Source organism: Muntiacus reevesi, chromosome 1, assembly GCF_963930625.1.
Source record: "Muntiacus reevesi chromosome 1, mMunRee1.1, whole genome shotgun sequence".
Classification (NCBI taxonomy): domain Eukaryota; kingdom Metazoa; phylum Chordata; class Mammalia; order Artiodactyla; family Cervidae; genus Muntiacus; species Muntiacus reevesi.
This window is the reverse complement of record NC_089249.1, coordinates 90,501,531-90,510,639: the sequence shown is the minus strand read 5'-3', so window position 1 is coordinate 90,510,639 and position 9,109 is coordinate 90,501,531.

The following is a 9,109-nucleotide window of genomic DNA, read 5'->3' as shown; positions in this document are numbered from 1 at the left end:
TTTTAATAGTAATGTAATTTGCAATTTGGTTAAATGTATTTACCTGGAATAAAACTAATAAAATATTGACATATTTCACAACACCTTGTGTACATTTGAGTACTATTTCATCCATATCCTACCCATTCATGCATTAGAGAGCTTAAGGGCTTTAGAAGAAAAGGGGAGTGAAAGAGCATTTCCAGCTCATATGAAGAATGATTTCCACATGAAAGGGCAGAGTGGTAAAATGAAGAACAGGGACATGAATTACTAATGAAAGCCAGAATTAAGTAGACTCTTTTAACAGAGGTCCATGAGCTTCGTCTTAGCCTATTAAAAGAAAATGAATATGGGAAAGCTACAGAGTAATGTGATCAGCCCCTGAAGTAACACATGGCATCAGTGTACTGGAGACACCTACTTCCAAAGGCTGAAATAAGACTGGAGCAGAGGGGAAGGGTAAGGAATATGTGAAATTTGCAATGTAGTACTTTATCCTGTCATTCAAATGCACAAGATAAAACTTCACCAAAACTCAGTAAACAGTATATTCTAATCTTTTTAATTACTCTGGTGGGCCTACTGACTTATGAAAGCTATACTCCAAAAGCCTAGATAAGAGGCCATGATCATTTTACATGTAGAAGTCTAAATCCTTTGTAGTCTTTCAGGTAATTTGAGACATTTTTCAGCAACTTCTGCTGTTTGGGGTTTTGATGTCATGAAAAACTAGTATAATTATGAAAGATTTTAGGAATAGTGGTAGAGTGTGAAGGGGTTTCATTGAGAGGAATCATCTTAAATTCTAACCTAAACCCTCAATATGGAAACACTGTTTTCCAGTAAATTTGCTTAGCAAGTGTTTTGTTTTTCTTTTCCTTTCTTAAGTACTCTTTCATGAGAGTTTGGTTTCAAGAGCAGTGTGAAGTGACAGACCTAATCCCTTGTAGACTTGACCTCAGAAGGATGACTAATCCTGTATTTTCCATTTCTCTCTATCCAAACTCTGGATAGAGAACTTGCCACTGGGTGAAAACCATTGTCAGCAGGGTCAGTTGTCTTTGCTATATCCCACAGTCACTGGTTGCATTAACATGGGCATCATGTAAATGCCTACAACCTGACAGTGTCTGAGGAAATGCTAAGGCAGTGCAGATGGATTAGTACCCAAACCCATGCTCCACCAATGAGGACACAGTAGTTGTACATTTATATGCAAGGTCAGGAATCCAAATTATTCTTATCTTAATATCTGAAGTTGATATTAGGATGAACTCCAAATATTAATCTGGGTCTTCAGGTTCTCATATTGCTTGATGACATGAACACTTAAAGCTGCAGGATTATAACATTCCCTCTGAATACTGTATATTGAATACAGATATTTGAATAATGAGTAAAAAGTCTAATGTTTAAACCTAACTGGTACTAATCACATATGACTTTCACAGAATCTGAAAAATGTTTTTCAAGAACTTGAAATGTGGAAAGGCTATGAAGTTCAGAGAGAGCCCTTATAAATAGTCCAGCTCAGAAGACATTTTTTAAAAATTAATTTATTTTAATTGGAGGCTAATTACTTTACAATATTGTAGTGGTTTTTGCCAAACATTGACATGAATCAGCCATGGTTGCACATGTGTTCCCCATCCAGAACCCCCCTCCCACCTCCCTCCCCATCCCATTCCCCAGCGTCATCCCTGTGCAGCAGCCCTGAGCACCCTGTCTCATATATCAAACCTGGACCAGCGATCCACTTCACATATGATAATATACACATTTCAATGCTACACTCTCAAATCATCCCACCCTTGCCTTCTCCCACAGAGTCCAAAAGACTGTTCTTTACATCAGTGTCTTTTTTGTTGTCTCGCATATAGGGTCATCACTACCATCTTTCTAAATTCCATATATATGCGTTAGTATACTGTATTGGTGCTTTTCTTTCTGACTTACTTCACTCTGTATAATAAGCTCCAGTTTCATCCACCTCATTAGAACTGATTCAAATGCATTCTTCTTAATGGCTGAGTAATATTCCATTGTGTATATGTACCACAGCTTTGTTATCTAGTCATCTGCCAATGGATGTCTAGGTTGCTTCCATGTCCTGGTTATTGTAAACAGTACTGTGATGAATATTGGGGTACACGTGTCTCTTTAAATTCTAGTTTCCTTGGTGTATGTGCCAAGCAGTGGGATTGCTGGGTCATATGGCAGTTCTATTTCCAGTTTTTTAAGGAATCTCCACACTGTTCTCCATAGTGGCTGTACTAGTTTGCATTCCCACCAACAGTGTAAGAGGGTTCCCTTTTCTCCACACCCTCTCTAGCATTTATTGCTTGTAGACTTTTGGATAGCAGCCATTCTAACTGGTGTGAGATGGTACCTCATTGTGGTTTTGATTTGCATTTCTCTGATAATGAGTGATGTGGAGCATCTTTTCATGTGTTTGTTAGCCACCTGTATGTCTTCTTTGGAGAAATGTCTGTTTAGTTCTTTGGCCCATTTTTTGATTGGGTCATTTAATTTTCTGGAATTGAGTTGCATGAGATGCTTGTATATTTTTGAGATGAATTCTTTGTCAGTTTCTTCTTTGCTATTATTTTCTCCCAATCTGAGAGCTGTCTTTTCACCTTGCTTATAGTTTCCTTGTTGTGCAAAAGCTTTTAAGTTTAATCAGGTCCCATTTGTTTATTTTTGCTTTTATTTCCATTACTCTGGGAGGTGGGTCATAGAGGATCCTGCTGTGATTTATGTCAGAGAGTGTTTTGCCTATGTTCTCCTCTAGGAGTTTTATAGTTTCTGGTCTTACATTTAGATCTTTAATCCATTTTGAGTTTATTTTTGTGTATGGTGTTAGTGTTCTAGTTTCATTCTTTTACAAGTGGTTGACCAGTTTTCCCAGCATCACTTGTTAAAGAGATTGTTTTTTCTCCATTGTATATTCTTGCCTCCTTTGTCAAAGATAAGGTGTCCATAGGTACGTAGATTTATCTCTGGGCTTTCTATTCTGTTCCATTGATCTATATTTCTGTCTTTGTGCCAGTACCATACTGTTTTGATGACTGTAGCTTTGTGGTATAGTTTGAAGTCAGGCAGGTTGATTCCTCCAGTTCCATTCTTCTTTCTCAAGATTGCTTTGGCTATTCAAGGTTTTTTTTGTATTTCTATATAAATTGTGAAATTATTTGTTCTAGTTCTCTGATAAATACTGTTGGTAGCTTGATAGGGATTGCATTGAATCTATAGATTGCTTTGGGTAGTATACTCATTTTCACTATATTGTTTCTTCTGATCCATGAACATGGTATATTTCTCCATCTATTTTTGTCATCTTTGATTTGTTTTATCAGTGTTTTATAGTCTTCTATATATAGGTGTTTTATTTCTTTAGGTAGATTTATTCCTAAGTATTTTATTCTTTTCGTTGCAATGGTGAATGGAATTGTTTACTTAATTTCTCTTTCTGGTTTCTCATTGTTAGTATATAGGAACACAAAGGATTTCTGTGTGTTAATTTTATATCCTGTAACTTTACTATATTCATTGATTAGCTCTAGTAATTTTCTGGTGGAGTCTTTAGGGTTTTCTATGTAGAGATTCATGTTATCTGCAAACAGTGAGAGTTTTACTTCCTCAGAAGACATTTGTCATATGAGCTTCCTCCTTCATTAAGGAGGCTAGACCTGGACATGGGTATGGTGGCCTGTACCACCATGGAACCCTACAATGGGTGCATCAGAGACAACTTGTTTCCTTCCACTGAATGCAATCCATTTGCATTAGACACATATATGTTGTATTAAACTACTTTTGAAAATGGAGTTGTCTAAGGTGAAGAATCCTAGAAAGAGCTTAGAAATTGGCATGACCCACAATTTACCTCAAATGTATCCAGAAACTTGAGTATATGGAAATGCTGTTTTGGAAAGTATTAGTATTCTTTGGGTTTAGAAGTGAGACAATAAATAGAGAACTTAGAATAAATAAGAAATAAATAATAAATGAGAAACTGAAGAATTATTGCTTGTGTGAGAAGAGAAAGATGGAAATTTGGGAACATGTTCTGAACTAGTCTTTAATTCAATCTCAAGTTTAAAGGAGTCACTTTTTGGCAGAGGGTATTTGAGATTCAGTTCTTTAAAAAGAGTCTCTCTTGTTTCTCAGACACAGAAGTACAGAACAGACTTTTGAACTCTGTGGGAGAAGGTGAGGGTGGGATGTTTCGAAAGAACAGCATGTATATTATCTATGGTGAAACAGATCACCAGCCCAGGCGGGATGCATGAGTCAAGTGCTCGGGCCTGGTGCACTGGGAAGACTCAGAGGAATCGGGTGGAGAGGGAGGTGGGAGGGGGGATCAGGATGGGGAATATGTGTAACTCTATGGCTGATTCATATCAATGTATGACAAAACCCACTGAAAAAAAAATAACTAAATAAAATTAAAAAAAAAAAGAGTCTCTCTTGTTTCTCATTTGACTTTGCAATATAAAGAGCTCTTTCATAACCTAATGGATTTGGAACCAGTGCAATAATCTTTACTTTTCTAATGACCAAATTCTTTAGAAGTAAATGAATGTACCAAGATGATATATTGTCAGGTAATAGTGTGATGCTTCCTGATAAAAGGAAATTCAAGTAATACAACTTCTCTTTTAGAGGAAATGTACCTCAACATAATAAATGTCATATATACAAGCCCACAGAGAACATCATACCAATGAAAACATTTTCTCTAAGATGAGGAGCAAGACAAGGATATTCACTCTCACCATAGTATGAGAAGTCCTAGCCAGAGCAAGTAGGCAAGAAAAAGATAAAAGACATCCAAATTGGAAATGAAAATGGTCATTGCATGATACTATATATAGAAAACCTATATGTAAAAAGCTATATATATATAGTTTCTATATATTATACTATATATAAAAAACTAAAGACTTCATCAAAAAACTGTGAGAACTAATAAATGAATTCAGTAACTGAATTCAGTAAAATTTCAGGATACAAAATCATGCATAGAAATTTGTTGCATTTCTATACATTAGTAATAAAGTAACAGAGAAATTAATAAAACCATCCTATTTACAATTACATCAAAAATAATAAGATACCCAGGAGGTGAAAGTCCTGTACATTGAAAACTATAAGACAATAATTAAAGAAACTGAAGAAGACCCAAATAAATGGGAAGATATTCTGTGCTCATGGACTGGAAGAATTAATGTAGTTAAAGTAAATTTCCATACTACCCAAAGTGATCTACATAATTAAATTCAATCTTCATCAAAATGCCAATGCTATTTTTTACAAAACTAGAACAAACAATTCTAAAATTTGTATGGAAGCATGAAAGACCTCAAATAAACAAAGCAAACTTGAGAAAGAAGAACAAAGCTGGATCATCATCCTCCCTAATTTCAAACAGTATTGCAAATCTATAGTTATCAAGACAGCATGGTATTGGCATTAAAAAAGACAATCAATTGAACAGAATAGAGCACCTAGAATAAAGCAATGCATATATGGTCAATTAATATACAACAAAGAAACCAAAATTATACAATGGGTAAAAGATAGCCTTTTTAATAAATAATGTTGAAAAAATTGGACATCTATCTGCAAAAGAATGAAACTAAACTACTTTCTCACACCATATACAAAAATCAACTTAAAATGGATTAAAGACTTAAAGGTAAGACCCGATTCCATAAGACTCATAAAAGAGAACGTAGGTAGTATACTCTTTGATGTTGGCTTTAGCAATAGTTTTTCAATCTGTCTCATCAGACAATGGAAACAAAAGCAAAAATGAACTGCATCAAACTAAAAAGCTTCTGCACAGCAAATGAAACTATCAACAAGATAAAAAGACAACCTACTAAGTGGGAGAAGGTATTTACAAATAATATATCCCAAGGGGTTAATATCCCAAATAACAAAGACTCATATAACTCAACATCAAAAAGATACATAAGCAATCTGATTTTAAAAATGAGCAGAGGACTTGAATAGACCATTTTTCCAAAGAATACATACACATGGCCAACAGGTACATGAAAAAATGTACAGTGTCACTAATCTTTGGGAAATGCAAATAAAAACCACAGTGAGATAGCATCTCACACCTGTTTAATGGCTATTATCAAAAAGAAAACAAGTAGCAAGGAGAAAAGGAAACCTCGTACACTGTTGGTGGGTTATAAATTGGAGCCACCATGGAAGACTGTATGGAGTTTCCTTTAAAAAATTGAAAATAGAGCTACCATATGATCCAGCAATTCCACATTTGGATATTTATCTGAAGAAAATGAAAACATTAACTGGAAAAGATATATGCACCCCTATGTTCATTACTGAACTATTTATAATAGTCAAGATTGTAGCAACGTTGAAAACAACTAAGTGGCCATGGATGGATAAAGTTTTAGTAGATGTATATAATAGACTACTGCTCAGCAGAGAAGGAAATCTTCCCATTTTTGACAACATGGATGGACCCTGAGTGTATTATAAGTGAAAAAGTCTGATGGAGAAAAACAAATACCATTTGATTTCACTTATATGTGGCAAAAATCCCCAAACAAGCCCAGAGAAAAAGATAACAGATAGGTGGTTGCCAGAAGTGGAGGGTGGGGGGTAGATGAAATAGATGAAGGGAGTCAAAGGGAACAAACCTCCAGTTATAAAATAAATAAGTCATAGGGTGTACAGCATGGTGACTGTAGTTAATAATAGTGCTGCATAGTTGAAAGTTACTGAGTGAAAAGTGAAATGTGAAAGTGCTTCCCTGGTGGCTCGGAGGTTAAAGCATCTGCCTGCAATGTGGGAGACCTGGGTTCGATTCCTGGGTCAGGAAGATCCCCTGGAGAAGGAAATGGCAACCCACTCCAGTATTACTGGAGAAAGTTACTGAGAGTAAATCTTAAAAATTCTCACCACAAGAAAAAATTCTTTAACAATTTATGATGACAGATATTACCTAGACTTACTGTGGTGATCATTTTGAAATATTTACAAATACTGAATTATTAATTTGTACACCTGAAAGTAGTATATGTCAATTATACCTCAATTGAGAGTCCCTTGGACTGCAAGAAGATCCAACCAGTCCATTCTAAAGGAGATCAGTCCTGGGTGTTCATTGGAAGGACTGATGTTGAAGCTGAAACTCCAATACTTTGGCTACCTCATGGGAAGAGCTGACTCATTGGTAAAGACCCTGATGCTGAGACTGGGGGCAGGAGGAGAAGGGGACGACAGAGGATGAGATGGTTGGATGGCATCACTGACTCGATGGACATGGGTTTGGGTAGACTCCGGGAGTTGGTGATGGACAGGGAGGCCTGGTGTGCTGTGATTCATGGGGTCACAAGAGTCAAACATGACTGAGCGACTGAACTGGTACCTGAATTTTTAAAAAGTTTTTTTTTTTTTTTTCTGTATGAGATTGCTTCCTTTACCGAGCAGCAAGTCTGAGTTTAAGTGCAATAACAATTCTTTTTTTGTGGTATCTTCCACTCTACTTCTATTTTTAAGTATTAAGTTCTTCCCTACTCTCATCTCATTTCTCATTCTCTCATTTCTCTCATTTCTATTTAGCTTTTAACATAGCTATGTCTCACTTTCTCTACTTCTATTACTTTTTATTTGACTCATTTTAATGTATTCTTCAGGACTCAGTTAGGTGTCTTAAAATTCAGGAAGCCTCTCTCCTCTGAGTAGATCCACTCTGGGTTAATGATTATCATAACACTTACCTCATGGTAATTATACTTTCCTGTTTTCCACTCTAACCTCCTTGAGGCAGAGACTTGCTTTGTTCATTTTAGTATATCAGCATTCTCATAAAGAGCATTTTCAAGTGTACAAAATAGTAGTTCCAAAATAAAGTAAAAAAAAAAATTCTAATATTAAAGTGGGTTGCAAAGAAATAGAGGAAAACAATAGAATGGGAAAGACTAGAGATCTCTTCAAGAAAATTAGAGATACCAAGGGAACATTTCATGCAAAGATGGGCTCAATAAAGGTCAGAAGTGGTATGGACCTGACAGAAGCAGAAGATATTAAGAAGAGGTGGCAAGAATACACAGAAAAATTGTACAAAAAAGATCTTCATGACCCAGATAATCACCATGGTGTGATCACTCACACTCACCTAGAGCCAGATATCCTGGAATGTTAAGTCAAGTGGGTCTTAGGAAGCATCACTATGAACAAAGCTAGTGGAGGTGAAGGAATTCCAGTTGAGCTGTTTCAAATCCTAAAAGATGATGCTATGAAAGTGCTGCACTCAATGTCAGCAAATTTGGAAAACTCAGCAGTGGCCATAGGACTGGAAAAGGTCAGTTTTCATTCCCGTCCCAAAGAAAGGCAATGCCAAAGAATGCTCAAACTACTGCACAATTGCACTCATCTACACTCTAGTAAAGTAATGCTCAAAATTCTCCAAGCCAGGCTTCAACAGTACAAGAACTGTAAACTTCCAGATGTTCAAGGTGGTTTTAGAAAAGGCAGAGGAACCAGAGATCAAATTGCCAACATCCATTGCATCATTGAAAAAGCAAGAGAGTTCCAGAAACATCTATTTCTGCTTTCTTGACTATGCCAAAGCCTTTGACTGTGGATCACAATGAACTGTGGAAAATTCTGAAGGAGATGGAATACCAGGCCACCTGACCTGCCTCTTGAGAAACCTGTATGGAGGTCAGGAAGCAACAGTTAAAACTGGACATGGAACAACGGGCTGGTTCCAAATAGGAAAAGAAGTACGTCAAGACTGTATATTGTCACCCTGCTTATTTAACTTATAAGCAGAGTACATCATAAGAAACACTGGGCTGGATGAAGCACAAGCTGGAATCAAGATCGCCAGGAGAAATATCAATAACTTCAGATATGCAGATGACACCACCCTTATGGCAGAAAGTGAAGAAGAACTACAGAACCTCTTGATGAAAGTGAAAGAGGAGAGTGAAAAAGTTGGCTTAAAGCTCAACATTCAGACAACCAAGATCATGGCATCCGGTCCCATCACTTCATGGCAAATAGATGGGGAAACAGTGGAAATAGTGGCCGACTTTATTTTTCTGGGCTCCAAAATCACTGCAGATGGTGATTG